We start from the raw sequence: 17,944 nt of genomic DNA, 5'->3' as shown, positions 1-17,944 counted from the left end.
TGAAAATTTTCTACGTTTGCAACCCAGAGGCATAAAATCTCCACTCTCCAGTTACACTGAATATTAATCCAATACTAGATTCTGCAATTGGATCTATGTGGGCACAAGGGTTCACCTGTACTGAACCAATTGCTGGATCCAGGACTTAACCTGTACATACATTATATTGTTCACTATATTTTTGACAGTGTACTTCAGTGTATTTACCTCACCATAGTATGGTTATTGTTTTTTATTTGTAGGTGTGTACCAGGTATATTGTTTGGGCCTGATTTTCAGAAGTGTTGCCTACACATGATTCCTCTTGACTTCATTTTGAGAATTCTGGGTGCTCGGCACCTCTGAAAATGAGGTCCTACATGTTAAGAAAGTTAATATATATATATTTTTTAATATATACTTGTACACAAAGCAACACTCATGCTTTAGCCCTGCAATGTACTGTGTCTGGGCGCACCACTGCACACTTACAGAGTCAATTGCCAGGTCAGGGACTTAGCCAGTACTTGGAATATTTAAAGTGCTGTACGAACAGTAGCTAAGTTAAAAAGAAACAAAATAAATTATTTCTCAGGTCCATTAATATATTCCAGCATGAAATTTTTGTTAATTTTGAGCCAAGGTATTTTTCCCTATGTTTCTAGACACCATTCTGTCAGTGAGTTACATCAGATCATGGCCAAGTCAAACTTAATTGGATATATCTGAATTGCAGGAAAAGCAATAACTGGCACTTCAAAGTCTCTGTGCTAAAAGACCAGTTTTATTGAGCCCAATAAGAAGAAAATTGCTCAATATTGTGACCTTACTACAGATACTGTGAATCATCAGATGAAGAAGATGATTGGCTTGTACTGTAAAACAATATGAACAAAAAACGTTGATTACCACTATTACCATTCAGAAGTGGTGAATTTTCTAGGACCATAGAGGGATTAATAGGGGAATGAAAACACTTTACAACTTTTATAAAAGTATCTATATTCATCAGAACTCTTCAAAGATCTAAAAGATCTTGCAGAGTTTTTCTGTACAGTTCAGCCTCCCTACACTAAACTAGAGGGACTCTTGGACTCCCCAATTCCTACTGAAGAAATTTCCCAGGCTGTTGAGTCTTTTAATAATGGCAAGACACCTGGGAAAGCTGCATTCCCATTCTAATTTTGCACATCTTTTGAAGAGAAGTAACCCACTATGCGCCTGTGTAGATTTAATCATTCGCTTATACACTTGTCAGCAAGCTTTTTCCCTGTAGGAGAAATGCAATTAGCTACTGCACTAATTTATTATAAATAAAGCAAAGACCTTGTAAAACACTCTAGTTATCAATGTCTCTCATAACTGTGACTGTAAAGCGCTAGCTAAAATTCTCACTATGAGCCTAGAGAAATGCCTGCCACCTTGATAAATACTGACTAAGCCGGCTTTATTAAAAACAGAGGATCACACATAAAACAGAAAACCTGTTGATTGTAATTGAAGTAGCCAGAGATTTAGGGAAACCCACTGCAGTTTTTATTATGATGCTGCAAAAGCCTTTAATAAACTAGTCTGGGATTTTTTCATATGCCACATTGACCCATTTTATGAATTCATCTCCTATACCACATTTAGTCATAGTACTACTCTACAAACAAGAGCCTCTTTTCATCAGTGATAAGAAATGAAAAAGTCAGAGGGCCTCAGATTAGGCAAAAGTGCAATGCAAGGTTGCTCTCTTTCCAGTGTGCTGTTTGTTCTGACCCCATGATCAGATCATGAGACTGATGTAGAAGGCATTCCCGGGGGGGGTTGAAATCACTGTCAAATCAGCATGTATGTGGATGATCTGCTCTTAACTGTAATGAACCCAGAGTCATCTCTTCCGTATGTGCTATTCATAATGGAACAGTTAGAGAAATGGTGGGGGTTTTAATCCTATTTTTTAAGCAGACAATTCAAAAGAACTAATTGATTTTTTTTTCAGGGCACAGCACAGCAATGACTCCCCTTCCATGTGCAAAGGATTTGCCTCCCCCCAGCCTTCACACTCTAGCCAGCATAGATGCCCAGGTGCAAGGTGAAGCAGTAACTGTACCCTAAAAATAGGTAAAATAATCTAATACCTGAGCAAGAAGGGACTGGGCCTCTTTTTGGGGCAGCACAGTCATGCACTGCCCTGTGCTCAGGGAGGAGCCTTGAGGCTCAATCCAGCCCCCGGTTGTTTTTAAAGTGTAACTCTGAATGCTAGTACATTTTATTGGTTAAATGGTCTCTGGTTAGACAGCGACAACAATAAAACTTATTAACAGAGGGCTGTTCACCCCAAAGGATCCCGAAGCATTTTCCCAAATGCCTGCAAGCTCAAAGGGGATTGCTTTTCACCTGTGAAACGAAAAACAGCAGCAATACAACTTTCTACACAACAGGTTTCAGGAGAGGAAGTGCAAAATAATGCTTGACTTTGGCCAGGCTGAATTTACCTACCTGAGCTGGAATTTAGTAAAGCAATTAGGATTAACACCTATATTATTTCAGAAGGTGCCCTGGCAACTATAAAGTAGTCAGGGGCTCAATTTTATATCTCACCAAAAAGATATTAAGGGGAAAGCCTTTATTTAACAGTGTTCAGCATTGTAACAGGGCACTGATCTTGGGGCACATCTGCATGGCCCAGCACCCTGTGTCAAGGTTTGGGCGGGCAGCTGGGTCAGGTGACCACAAATTACATGACTGTAGCTAACTGTCAGTGCCTCCTAAGTCAGAGGAGGAGAGACCTCCTGCTGGGGACCCAGGGTCAGAGGGTATGTCTACACTTTGAGCTAGGACTGTAAATCCCAGTTTAAGGAGACATGCTCATGCTAGCTGCTGAAAATAAAGGATAGTCATGGCAGCACAAGCAGCAGGAGGGACTATTCGTCCCAAATACGTGCCTATGGTCTCAGTCTGGTAAGTACATGGAGCTGCTAGCTCCCCTTGCTGGTCATATTGCTACACTTACACTCTATTTTTAGCATGTTAGCTTGATCAGAGCTAGCACAAGTATGTCTCCTGAACCTGGGGATCACACCCCCAGCTCAAAGTGTAGATATACCCAGAGAGAACCAAGGAGGGACTCTGCCTGCCGTCCAGATAGGAAGGAACTATTAAGTGCAGCAAGGGGCTAGTGGAACTGTATCATCAAAGAAAGACGGTCATCTGCTATGATGGATGTGTCAGAAGCCATAACAGGAAGAAGCATTACGAAAAGTCAGGCAATAGGACTTGAAGTTTGGAAAGGAGCCTAGCAAGTAGCTGAACAATCTCTGAAGAGTCTGGGAAAGATGGGCTTGATTTGAATTGACATTGAGTTGTCAGCTTAATAAACCAGAATTCCAAATCGGGGATGTATATGAATGACTTGAGTCTGTGTGCCATTATTTGGGAGTCCAAAAAAGGAAAAGTTAGGCTGTGGACTTGCCCAATGATAAACCAAGTAAGTTGATCCTTCCATAAACATCTTACCTTAAAACACTATTTTGTAGGGTACCTACCTGATTATTTAGATTATGTCTACACTGCAATTAAATGCCCGTGGCTAGCCCATGTCAGCTGACTTGGGCTCGCAGGGCTTGTGCTATGGGCCTGTAAAATTGTGGTGTAGATGTTTGGGCTCAGGCTGAAGCCTAAACTCTGACACTTCACAAGTGGGCACGGTCCCAGAGCTCAGGCTCTAGCCCAAGCTCACCAGAGTTTTACAGCCCCACAGCCCAAGCCCCGTGAGTCCGAGTCAGCTGACACAAACCAGCCACGGGTGTTTAATTGCAGTGCAGACATACCCTTAGTTTCTCAGTATACTTGTACGCCATCCCAGACAACAGGCTATGGCTTCATCCTTTGAGCAGGTGAAAACTTTCCAGTTTTAATTATGTGCTTCTACTGTGCTGGCAACTAGTTGCATTTGCCTAGCAGTCTCAGGTGCCATAACTAAAGATATTACTCCATCCAATCTGCAATGTCTAACAAAGACGTGAGGAAAACACTCCATAGCTGGCTCTCAGCCATGGCCAAAAGCCATTAGTTCCCTCTGTCTACAAGAGCAGCCATTACTCAAGTACAATGTCCCCACAGCTAAGTACATTTTTCATTCACCACTCTTGCAATCGATTTGATTTTCTGGACTTTAGAGCGGCAGAGCTGTGAATTTGCCTTCCCCTCAGCTTTCACACTCTGGCCAGTATTTTGGAGATATATCTGCAGAGCCCTCTTGACAAAAAGATAGATGGTTAACCTTTATTTTATTATTTCTGGGAGCAAGGGAGAGAGCGAGCGAGTGAGAGCACATGCGTGCATGCGTGTGTAAAATCCTGGCCCCGTTGAAGTTAATGGAAGTTTTGCCATAGACTTTAATGGGGCCAGGGTTTCACCCAAAAGAACCACATCTTGACTAGAGCTAGTTGAAAATTTTCTGACAAAACATTTCTATATTGGAAAAAGTTGTTTTGTCAAAACTGAAACTTTCTGTGAGAATGAACAGATTTCAAGAACATTTTGTTTAAAAAACAAGTCAAATGAAGCACGTTGATAATGTTGAAATTTTCTATTTTAACATTTTTGGAATGGAATGTTTCAATTTTTCATTTTGAAATTATTTTCCAAAAATGTATAATTATAAACTTTTGAAAGTTTACATAGGAAAAACATTTTGATATTATTGAAATGGAACATTTTGACTGACCTGAAACAAAAGAATTTCAAAAAGTTTTAATAAGAACTTTCAACATTTTTTATTTTGTTCCAATTCAGAGTGAAAGCAAATTTTGAAATGTTGGAATTTCCAATAGAACCAAAATTCCAAGTTTTGACAAACTCTAATCTTGACTGAGATGACCTCAAAGATCACCTTTGACAGAAAGTGTCGTACCACTTTGATAGACACATTGGCCTAAAGGAATACTAAATAATGTTACTAAATAAAATTATCTATATAGCAAGGCCTGCAACACACCCACTGACCTAGATGAATACGGGGCCACTAGTAAAAACAGTTTGAAGGTGACAAAATGTTCTGAGATTTTCCTCAAGAGCACAAAAAGAGATGCCAACAAAGCATTAGTACCAAAGTAAGGTCTCTAATCAGGTTCTCTTTATGATGACCTGAAGGCACAACTGTTCTGCTGCTCTAAAGAATTGATATACTAAAGATAGGATCCTATTAAAGAAGATATACAGTAGTATAGAAAACAGTCAAATAAGAGTGGCAGCCTGAATCCCCAAGGGAAATAACAGTAAGGTCTCTGTCTTTTTCCTAGGATGGAATGGAAAGTATTAGACTGAGATCTTAATTTCCTCTGTTTACAATTGGAGGAAGAATCTTTCAGTATGTAATCAATTGCAGACACAGAAAAATTATGTGTGCAACAGAATAAAGACAACCATGTCAGAGAACATTGACTTCATCAGGCAAGATCCCACTATATTTTTATACACATATATGGGGAATATCTGGTACAATAAGTGAGCAACTTGATGGTTCGAAATGAAAAGCCCCTTCAAGGCAGTGTCTGTTGGGCTGCAGTTAAATGCGACATTTGTTTTAAAAAAAATGAAAAAAACGCAACAAAACAAGATAAAAGCATAAGATCTGGTGTTGTCCCAATTAGATGTATGACTCTGGAGACATACAAAAATTACAGCTTCTCTACCAAACCCAAATATGGAAGTTTTCCCTGGCATAGATTTTCTGCCAGTTGTTCAAACCAAGTTACTTTTCTCCGAGAGAACCTGCTTCAGTACAGAAAAAAAACAAAAAAGCACAAACCACTGCACACCCCTAGATGTCACCTGTCATCTGATACTTGAACCCATATGGGACATCATCAAATAATTACAATCCATACTTCATGAGGACTACATCCTGAAATAAATCTTTCCCAAACCCCCTGTTCTTGCCTTCAAACCCCACCCCCCAACTTTGCCAAGATCATCAGCAGAAACAAGCTCCCTACAGACCAGGACACACCAACTCAAAGCAGTACCAGACCCCACCAGAACAACAGATGCAAAACCTGCAGCCATATGTCCACTGGTACAATGATCAATACAACCCACAACACACCATTCAAGATCCATAGATTCTACACATACCTAGCACAACGTATGGTGTACCTCATCCAGTATATTAAATGCCCCCAACAACAACTATGTGGGTGAAAATAGACAATCACTACACTTTCGCATGAAAAATGATAAAAGACAAAATCACCATATCACCAATGGGCAAATGCTTTTCACAAAATGATCACTCCATATCTGACTTTTCAGCCCTCATCCCTAAAGGAAACCTGCACAACACCGTCAAAAGATGAGCCTGAGAACTTAAATTCATAATTCTGCTAGACACCAAAAATCATGGACGGGTTTTATGTCTCATTACAACAATCTACAACCCAGTAAGGTCAGATCTAAACTAAAAAGTTTCATCAACACAGCTATGTCGCTCATGAGTGTGAAATACCCACTTTTAGGTTGTTCTAGGTTTTTTTTAAATCAACTGTCCTTCGGTACCAAGTCAAACACCTTACCAAAATCTAAGTATATTAAATCAACCTTATTACCTTCATCAACCAACTTTACAATCTGATTTTAAAAGTTATCAGGTTAGTTTGATAAGATCTATTTTCCATAGAACCATGTTGATTCACATTAATTATACTGTATAACCCTCCTTTAATTCCTTATTAATTGAGTCTCATATCAGCAGCTCCATTATCTTGGCCAGGATTTATTTCAAAATGACAGGACTATAATTAGGGCCCTACCAAATTCACAGTCCATTTGGGTCAATTTCATGGTTAGAGGATTATAAAAATAATAAATTTCATGATTTAAATTGCGCCTTTCTTTCAAGCTTGGGGGGAGGGATAGGTCAGTGGTTTGAGCATTGGCCTGCTAAACCCAGGTTGTGAGCCCAATCCTTAAGGGGGCCACTTAGGGATCTGGGGCAAAATCAGTACTTGGTCCTGCTAGTGAAGGCAGGGGGCTGGACTCAATGACCTTTTGAGGTCCCTTCCAGTTCTAGGAGATAGGTATATCTCCAATTATTTAAAAAAAAAAAAAAAAAAAAAGCTTATTGCCAAGGTCAGTTACCAGATGAGGTATTGATGGAGCACTGGCCTGATTCAATTCAGTAACAATTATTGTGTGTTACTAGTGAGGCTCTGCCCGTTCCCACTTTCTTGAGTACCATAATTTGTGCAGCAAGGGTACCGAATGAAAGGTATACCTTCACAGAGAACAAGGTCCATAGATCGGAGTAACATGACAGTAGAAAACAGTTTGCCACACAAATTACTAAGGGTGAAATCTTGATCCAAATCAAGTCAATAAGAGTTTTGCCATTGACCGCAATGGGGTCAGGATTTCACCCTGAGATTTTAAATCACCTCCCAAAAGTATACATAGTGAGGCTGTAACCACGATGGAAATAGAACCCAGGTACACTTATTCCCAATTCTTGTTCCTAGATTATCATCTCCCCAAGTAAGCAGAAACAGAACTTTCATTCCTTTTGAGAGGGCCTCAGATTTGACTTATGTCTTCTTGGAAAGGCAATGACAAAGGAATTGTCCAACCCAATGAAGGCTACCTGGCCTCTTACTATACAGTTAAATTTCTGCACAGTGTTTCTTACTAAGATTCCTTCTATGACATTTTCCTGCAACTGGACTTCTAACATAAGCCAAGCTCTATCTCTCTCTATGGTACAGGTGAACACCCCACCAGCTCTAGGGTGCTCACCTGAGGTACTAGGATTATTCACATGGACTTTTTTGGGTCTGCTCTGTATAGGAGATTTTTTTATCCTGAATCTATGGGATATTTTGCCACTTCAAACACAACTATAGCATGGATTATCTAGACATTGAGTCTCGACAAGATGCGAAATTCTAACGTAAAAAACATGCAGTGTAAAAGCCCAAAAAACCTCTTTTGTAAAAACAAAACAAAACAAAACAACGCCCAAGCCTTCTTGACGCATCAAAGAGAAGCAAAAAAAGGAAAAGCCCATTTTCATTTTTCACCTTTGCAAGCCCCCTTTAAACTGAGAGGTACAGCAACACAAATACTACACAACAAATCTGGTCTATTTCTAAACTTTCAGGGGATTTTTTAGGATTAGATAAAGCAATTTTAACCCAGAACAATATTGTCTAGTAAGCCTAGCTCATGGGCTTCAAACTTCATAGCATCTCTAACTGGACTTTATTTCTAGAATAGTGGGGAAGAATTCCTGCCTTCAGTTAACTAGTAGCTCAGGAGAACACAAAATCATTTGAGAGTTTTCATTTTCCTTCACTCCCACCCGAAGGCTAACTTTCTCCCTTGGATAATTCACTGACCTTCACAAAACCAGCCACACTGTGAAGGGGTTGAAAGACCATCATGGAAGCCCCTCTACCGATGTTCTGTGGAGCTCTTCTAGGACATGAGGTCCAACAGGATGTTAGACAAAGTTTAGCATGACTCAAACTTTGTGAGAGGGAAAGTCTGAAGCTACTGGCAGCTTACATTAGAAGAAAGTATTGGGATGACTTTCTTATTCTTTGACCCACTAATTTTTGAAGCCATACATGTAGGCCCAACTCAGATGAGGAGGCTTGATATTTGCCCACCAGGCCTATATGCTCCCCTATGCTGAGTTCAGGACATTATGTGCTTTGCTTTTCAGGCATTTCTTTAATTTTTTCTTATATTTTGAGGATGCTTTCTCCTCACAAACTGCTTGCTGCAACCGTTTCTGATATGAGCAGAATAACAATTGGCAACAGGAAGGCTTAGACAGCACCAGAAGTCACTGGCAGTGACTTGCACGGTGTCAAGTATCAGGGGGTAACCATGTTAGTCTGTATCCACAAAAGCAACAAGGAGTCCGGTGGCACCTTAAAGACTAACCGATTTATTTGGGCATAAGCTTTCATAAAAAACCTCACTTCTTCAGATGCAGGTTTTTTACCCACCTGAAGAAGTGAGGTTTTACCCATGAAAGCTTATGCCCAAATAAATCTGTTAGTCTTTAAGGTGCCACTGGACTCCCTGTTGTTTTTTTGGAAGTGTCTGGTAGTTGCTGCTACCTTGAGGACCAACTCTTCCACTCCAAATGGCATATGGTTTAGGGTAAATAAAAACACTTTCCTCTCAGCCTGAGTTCTCTGAGAGAAATAATAAGACCTCTATGGGAAAAACCACAGCATATTTAAATCACCTGAGAAATTTGCTAATAACCATCTTCAGCATTATAAAAACCTTTTACCAGTGTCACAATTCTGCATGACTTGCTAATTTGGAATATGGGGAGCTCATCGCTATCTTTTCACTCTCTCAATGAACAATTAGAACCTGTTCCTGCACTCTTAGGATTTTAGGTATGCCTCAGTTTCCCCTCTGTGAAATTGCTAGCCAGTGGGTGTAAAAGGGTTAGCATTGCACAGAAGGCATGAGGTGTGGGTGTGTCACCTTGTTGCCTTGGGGGAATGAATAGGATCAATAAAGAACTGGCTGAAACCGGTCCAAATCAATAGAGGGTCCAGCGAGACGAAGAGATGCCCCAACAATTGGACAATCAACACCTAACCACAGGAAACCTCAGCAGGCAGGACTTGTGAACTGAGCTGGAGTACAAAACTCAGGAGCCTGGACCAGGGAGAGAGTGGGAGAGAGAGAGCGAGCCAGAGATGGAGCCGAACACAGTTTGGCTAGCCCACTAGGCTAGCCTATCAGGACACTGTTTTGACCAGGATAGACTTCAGCTTAACTTCTGCCTCTCAATGTTAAGAACATAACATAAGAACATAAGAAAGGCCGTACCGGGTCAGACCAAAGGTCCATCTAGCCCAGTATCTGTCTACCGACAGTGGCCAATGCCAGGTGCCCCTGAGGGAGTGAACCTAACAGGCAATGATCAAGTGATCTCTCTCCTGCCATCCATCTCCATCCTCTGACCAACAGAGGCTAGGGACACCATTCTTACCCATCCTGGCTAATAGCCATTTATGGACTTAGCCTCCATGAATTTATCCAGTCCCCTTTTAAACATTGTTATAGTCCTAGCCTTCACAACCTCCTCAGGTAAGGAGTTCCACAAGTTGACTGTGCGCTGCGTGAAGAAGAACTTCCTTTTATTTGTTTTAAACCTGCTGCCTATTAAAAGGTTAACCTAAGGACTGTAAAGATTCTGTATGCCAGGTGACTAATAAATGGGTACCTGGTTTTAGAAAGGCTGCCTGTGTCACTGTGAATGCTCACTGAAAGCATTGCACCCTGAAGGGGCACAGTGCAAGCCTCCTGCAGGAGTTTAGCTTGTCTGAATTTGCTGCAGGGAGCCATGGAGAGAGACAGGGAACACAGGTACTGGTGGCCCAGTTTTGGAGTCTTGTAGGCCAGAGGCCTGCTGTGTGGAACCGTGTGGGTCCAGCACACTAAAGGTTTCACTCCAGGCAGGCTGTGACTCCATGACACAACACACACCGCATACATTATAATAGCTTTGATAAGATGAGGGTCAAGCTCATACAAGTTTGGCCTAAGGTATGTGGCAAACCGCACCTAACTACTAAAGCTAAGCTCTAAGCCAGTGGTCTCCAACCTTTTCCAGGTGGCGGGCGCTGGACAAGCAGCCACCGAGGACCATGGCCAGCGGACAAGCATCTGCTGAAATGCTGCCGAGAAACGGCAACGTCAAGAGGCAGTGCCACCGAAATGCCACCGAAGTAGTGTCATCAAGAGGCGTTGCCGCCGAAAATCAGTGGCATTTCGGTGGCGGCGCCTCTTGGCGATGCTGCTTTTCGGTGGCCACGCCTCTTGATGATGCCGCTTTTCAGCCGGCCAGTACGCGGGCGCACATAGATGCCCCGGCGGGCGCCACTGCACCTGCGTTGGGAACCACTGCTCTAAGCTCCTTGCTTTCTGCAAAACGCTGATATTCAGCTGCAAGAAAATTCAAACACAGAGGTTTTTATTGCATTAAGTATACCAACAAATAATAAAATCAGTACATGAATTTTTGTATTATTTATTTCAATAGTAAATTCAATACAAAATTCAGTTCTGGTGTTTTTCAATTGATTTTATGCTACCCATAACGGTTCAGTTTTCGGTGTGCCACTGAATATTATACTGACAATGCATATTCTATACTATCTTTCATCCAAAGATCTCAAAATGCTTCACAAACATTAATGAATTAATGGAAATAAGAAGAAATTATAATCACAGTTTCACAACTAGGGAAACTGAGGCTCAAGATCATACCGGATGTCTGTGGCAAAGCTGGACAGAGAACCCAAATCTTCAGATTCCCTTGAACTATATTTTGCTACAAAATCATCTGTGCTGTCAAATTTTTCTTACAGAATTTTCCATCAATTCTACATAACTGATAAAGACTAAGTGTGAAATCTTGGCCTCCAAAAAAGTTAGTGGAAAAATTCCCACTGATTTCAACTGGGCCAGAATTTCACCCTTAGAGATTATTACTACTATCTTCGCCATCCTGATAGTACTTTGTTTCTAGGGTGACCAGATAGCAAGTGTGAAAAATCGGGACGGGGGTGGGGGGTAATAGGAGCCCATATTAAAAAAAGCCCCAAATATCGGGACTGTCCCTATAAAATCAGGACATCTGGGCACCCTATTTGTTTCACTAGCATTCTCTATGATAAATAGGTGCTTCGGACATTAGTGTTTTATTTTATATGGTCAAAGTGCATATAAAACTGATTGTTTAACATGATTATGTCTATTTTGTTGTCTCCCAAATATGAAATAAACCATCTAAATCTGCTGCTACAGATTGATTCATAATCTCTCCCAGATGAGTCTTTTATATGCAATACCACTGGTTGGCAAGAATCTCTCAAGTACTGTATATTGATGCACTGGTGCATTTAGCAATACTAATTTCATGTTTCAGTACTAGACTTTTAATAACACAAGAAAGCCATTATGATCAAGGGTTTATGATAGACCTGTAACATTTTCAAGGTTAAGTAGAAGATATTATATTAGTTATTCTGAGTCCAAGATGGAAAGGATGAACTTGCTGGACAGAAAAAGAATGAGATCTCTTCAAAGGTTCTGAAATCATATGGGAAATCAAATCTATTCTCCCAACTCCAAGACAACATGCTCACAATCAGAAACACTTAGGCCTTGTCTACACTACAAGACTATTTCGAATCTACTTAAGTCGAATTTGTGGATTCGACCTTATGAAGTCGAATTTGTGTATCCACACTAAATACAGTAATTCGAATTTCTGAGTCCACATTAACGGGGCTGGCGTCGACTTTGGAAGCGGTGCACTGTGGGAAGCTATCCCACAGTTCCCGCAGTCCCCGCTGCCCATTGGAATGCTGGGTAGAGCCCCCAATGCCTGCTGGGGGGAGAAATGTGTCGAGGGTGGTTTTGGGTAACTGTCGTCATTGAACCGTCAATCACGCCATCCCTCCCTCCCTCCCTTAAAGCGCCTGCGGGCAATCTCTTCGTGCACTGTTCTGGTCAGTGATAGCGCGGACGCCACATCACTGCAAGCATGGAGCCCGCTGCTATCATCGCCGTTTTCTCCTCCTCGCACTTTATCGTCCACCTCTTCCACAGTCAGCTGCTGAGCAATTGGGCTACTTTTCAATGGTGCTGCAAGCACTGGGGGACCATAGGGGACGTTTTACCAACATGAATGTCGGGTGGCCGGGCAAGGTTCGTCATGCGTGTGTTCTCAGGAACTGTGGGCTGCGCATACGCCTGCAGGAAGGTAGTTTCTTCCCGGACCACGAAATAACTGTTGGGGATGTGCAGACGCCTATAGTCATCCTAGGTGACCCAGCCTGCCCGCTAATGCACTTGCTCATGAAGCCCTATACAGGCGCCTGGGACAGCGACAAGGAACTCTTCTAATCCCAGCGATCAGCGAGCAGCGTGACCTGTGGCTGGTCAGTTTTTTTACAGAGAAGCTGAACGTGCCCCTGTTTCTTTACCCAGTTACTGTTGACTCTCCTCTTCGGTTACATACCCCGTTCACCCCGTTTCCCCCACTTCCAACACACGTGTAAAAATAAAATACATGTCACACTGTTACTTAAGAGAGGTTTCTTTATTCATGACTTTTCGTTAAAGGCTTGACACTGGGACGCAGACTGTGTTGGGTAGGGTGTGCGCTGATGTAAAGACCGCCTCTAAACTCAAGAAATGACAGGCTCCTGCTCCTACAGCGGTCCGCAGTGCCGGAATGCTTCTTTCAACGGAGCCTGCCATCCCTCTTTTTCGAATTCTGTGTGCGGGGGGATATGTGACCTTGTGGCGGAGGAGGACGGATACAGATTCCTCTGCTGCGTGACTCTGCGGTCCAGGACAAGGACCGCTGTATAAGATCTGTAACCGCCCTCCCCCGCTACAAAGTCACATCCCCACCGCCCACTCAGAACCTGGAAACCACCTCCCATACCGACCATGGTGCCTACTGACTGCACTGTGTGTGTGACCCGCTGCTGATCCTTCCCCCGTGTCTGTACCGTGGGAAAGGTGCCTGTCCTATGCAATTAACAACCCCCTTTCCCCCGCCCCCCATTCAAACACAGTCTTCTGTGAAAAAAAAATCGGAAACATTAATTAACAGCAAAGTATTTTTATTACTTAAGTAGACAGTTAGGTGATGGGACTGGGATTGGGACTTGTGTGAGTCAGGAAGGGAAGGACTTCTGAAAATGTAGGGTATGAGAGCTTTTGGGTACTTGAGCACTCTGCTGGGGTGCACTGACAGTATTGACGGCCCCGGGCGCCCCTCCTCCTGGTTATTTTGGGTGAGGGGGGTATGTGACTTTGTGGCGGGGGAGGGCGGTTGAAGATACACTGCAGGGGGGCTCTGTCCTCCTGCCTGCGGTCCTGCAGAACATCCACAAGGCGCCGGAGCGTGTCCGTTTGCTCCCTCACTAGTCCAAGCAGCGTTTGAGTCGCCTGCTTGTGTTCCTCACGCCACCTCTCCTCCCGTTCGCTGTGTGATCGCTGGTACTGAGAGACGGTCTCCCTCCACTGGCTCTGCTGGTCTGCCTTGGCTAGGTAGCAGCCCATACGTTCATCGACTATCTTGTCCCTTGTCTTTTTCTTTCTCCGCCTAATCTTTGCCAGCCTCTGCGAGGTGGATGCTGTGGCAGGTCTGGAGACAGTGGAAGCTGTGAGATGGGAAACAGCGAGTGAATTCCTTGCAAAGATACAATTTGCGAACAAATAACTGAGTCTAGGCTGTCTCTGTGAATTCTGTGTTGAGACCCCTGTGCCTGGTGGGGCACAAATCATTTTCGCGATGAATTCTGGGTAAATGTCGCGATTCAATCCTTCCTCCGGGAAAGCAACGGCAGACAATCTTATCGAGCCCCTTTTCCCGGAATTGCCCTTGCACACGCCATAGCGTGGCAACCATGGACCCTGTTTTGCCTTTTGTGTATGTCACCGTATGTGTACTAGATGCCGCTGACAGAGGCGGGCCAGCAGCGCTACACAGCAGCATGCTTTTGCTTTTGCATGACAGCAGGGATGGTTACCAGGCATACTGCACCATCTACCATACCATGAATTGGTAAGAAGATGGTAATAAGATGCTCATGGTTACCTGTCCTTTTGCACTGCACCATGTGGTGCTGTCATAAGTGCCCCTGGCCAATCAGCCAGGGGTGCAAAAGCCAAAATTGGGAATGACTCCCTGAGTCAATCTCTCCTTTTTGGTATCTAAAAATAGAATCAGTCCTGCCTAGAATATGGGAAAGTGTACTAGAGAACCACTGTATCATAGAACCAGAGAGCACAGCTGCTCTGTGTCCGATAATACATAAATTTTGAGCTGAATGCTATTCACAGTGGGTGATCCTGAAACAACCCCACCTGCTCATTCCGGCCTTCCCGCAGCCTTCCTGGGCTACCATACCATTGTCCCACCACTTGTGTGATGAAGTCATAAAGAGTGCAGGAATAAGACACAGGGACTTGTTTGTGAGAAATGAGTGGAAGGAAGCCTCCAGCTGCAATGATAGTCCAGGCAGGACATTAATTACTGTGGATGAAGGAGACCATCATCCTGCTGCTAGTTCAGGGGCAATTGAATCTTTTCTTTACACATGAAGGGTGGGGGCTGATGAAGCTCAGCCCCCTGTTGCTATGATGAGGACAGTTACCAGCCATACTGCACCATCTACCAGGAAAAATTAGGGCCAGGCGCCCTTGATCGACCTGACCGATGCTAGTACGCATGATTACCAGTCCTTTTGCACTGCCCCATGTGCCAATGGGCTGAGGATGATGATGGATATCAGTCGTACTGCACCGTCAGCCACCCATGGCGGGGTGGGAGTGAGGATGTCGTTGTTCAGTGCTGCAGCATCGCATGTATCTGCAGCATTCATTACGGATACGGTGACATCTAACAGTCAACACAGGACCGTTTCCCCTTTCACTTCTGGGGGGGGTGCGTAAATTGCCGAGCTATGCCCTGAGCCACCGCGGACACTGTGTTAGACCCTAGAAGCATTTGGAGCTCAGCCAAGAATGCAAATGCTTAGCGGAGACAGCAGGAACTGTGGGATACCTTGCGTCCTCATTCCCCCCTCCCTCCATGAGCGTCCATGATATTCTTTGGCTTTCCGTTACGCTCGTCACGCAGCTGCGTGCTGAGTCTCTGCTATGCCGTCTGTCTGGAGATTTTTTAAACATACTTTGGACCAGGCGTAAAATTACAGTAATTACCCTAAATAGATGCAGGAGTCTCCGAGCGAGATCGCCCTGAGTACGGTCACTGAAGGAGATAGAGAGCGCATGCTGCGTGAAAGCTAGCACGAACCAGGGCCCGATGCAGCCATGCTCGGGGAGGCAGTGCTCCATGAGTAATTAATGAAAGCCTGGCACGGAAAAGTGTGCTACCACGGAGCACCCAATAAGGCAGCTCTCCCCAGGAACCTCCTGCTGATGCTTTTCGAGTAACCCCAGGAGAGCTTCGTGGAGATCTCCTGGAGGATTTCTGTTCTATCCCCATATATAGAGAGACCTCCTTTTCACACACTTAAGATTCCTGTTACATTAATAATAAAAGTTAACATGGTTAAAGCACTTACCGACTGCTCCTTCCCCTGATTCAGGATCCGGGTTCATGGCCGGGGAGGGTTGGTAGGGGATCTCCGTGACGGTGATGAAGAGATCCTGGCTCTCCGGGAAACCAGCGTTGTAAGCGCTGTCGCCTGCCTCGTCCTCCACAAACCCTTCCTCATCTTCCCCGTCCGTGAACATCGTCGAGGAACTGTCCGTCGACACTGTCCCATCATCAGAGTCCATGGTCACTGGTGGGCCACTGGTGGCAGGCTCCGTAGCGTCCGTTTGCCGCTTTGATTTTTTCGTAGCCTTGTCTGGGGTCCTTGATTTTCACGCGGAACTGCGTTGCATCCCGGCTGTATCCTCTCTCTGTATCATGGCTTTGGAGACCTTCTCGTAGGTCTTTGCATTCCGTGCTTTGAAGCGCAGCTCCGAAAGCACAGACTCCTCGCCCCACACACCGATCAGATCAAAGAGTTCCCGGTCAGTTTATGCCGGGTCCCTCTTTCTATTCTTGGATTGCCCGGACTCCTCTGCTGGAGAGCTCTGCATTGCTGCCGGTGCTGCTGAGCTTGCCCCGATGTCCAACCACAAAATGAGATTCTAACTGTCCAGAAATGAAAAGGAATTCAAATTTTCCCGGGTCGTTTCCTGTGTGGCTGGTCAGAGCATCGAAGCTTGGACTGCTGTCCAGAGCCTCAACAGAGTGGTGCAGTGTGGGATAGCTCCCGGAGCTACTAAGTTTGATTAGCATCCACACCTAGCCTAATTCGAGCTAGCCATGTCGAATTTAGCGCTACTCCACCTGTCGGGGTGGAGTACCAAATTCGAACTAAAGAGCCCTCTAGTTCGAATTAAATGGCTTCCTGGTGTGGATGGTTGACCGGTTAGTTCGAATTAACGCTGCTAAATTCGACTTAAAGTCCTAGTGTAGACCAGGCCTTAATGGAGACATGCTGTAATGTGGAATATGTAAAAATGAGGTAGGGAAACTGAGGAATATGAAGATAGTACTGTTAGAGTTAAATGTCCCAGTCCTAACATATGCTTCATTTTGAGGCAGTTAATGATGTACTTTGTTCAAGGTATGGAAGATTTTTTGAAAGGGAAATGACAAAATTGAGATCCTTACAAAAGTTGCCTACAAAAATGTATGTGAATTTATGTCAGCTTTTACAGACACACTGAAACATACAGTGTATTAAAATTCAACCCTTGCTTTTAACTCTTAAAATGCTACCACACACTGACATAAAGTGAATTTTGGTAAGCACATTACTACTTCCTTTGTATCCTTCTCCAACTCTCATCTTGATGCCTTCATATATCTAGAACGTCCTCCAGGTACTGGTGCACCAACCATCTATCTTCTTCCTCTTTCAAATATCTCCTCAAACTACACTTCTTCCATGGAGCCAAGGCTTGAAAAATTTACCCAACCTCAAGAAGTAAACCTTCTAACCTCAAGCCCATACACATATTCATTACATGTGCTCCTCACAATCTGTAAACTCTTTGCCTCAACAAAATATTTAGTGGTTCTGACCTGCCTCCTTGCTTTTTCTTGCTTCCTCCTTTTCTGCAGAAAATCTAGTATCTTCCACTTTTTCATGGCCAGGACTTATTCCTGGCTCCTTATATCTTCAGCAGCTGCTGCTCACATGCTTGTCCAAAAACTCCCACTTGCCCTGTAAGCAAGCAGGTTTTCTCAAAGCCTGCATAAGGCTCATCAATGTTAGCTTGCCACCCAATAAATGCATACGTCACTACTGTCTGAGGAATCTCTCTCATGGTCATACAGTGGTTCATGTGTCTTAACCACTGTCTTTGTCTCCAGCATGTAAAGTCCCCAGAGCCG

At 43.8% G+C, this 17,944-nt stretch overlaps 1 protein-coding gene across 3 annotated transcripts in view; it reads right to left on the bottom strand.

Moving 5' to 3' along the window:
• The window catches only part of CLYBL (citramalyl-CoA lyase), a 247,583-nt gene that overhangs the window by 102,986 nt on the left and 126,653 nt on the right, over nt 1-17,944 (bottom strand). The gene's annotated exons all lie outside the window — the stretch shown is intronic.

Source organism: Mauremys reevesii, linkage group 1 (assembly GCF_016161935.1).
Source record: "Mauremys reevesii isolate NIE-2019 linkage group 1, ASM1616193v1, whole genome shotgun sequence".
Taxonomy (NCBI): Eukaryota; Metazoa; Chordata; order Testudines; family Geoemydidae; genus Mauremys; species Mauremys reevesii.
Note: the sequence above shows the minus strand (reverse complement) of the source record. Positions and strands in the feature narration are given on the sequence as shown.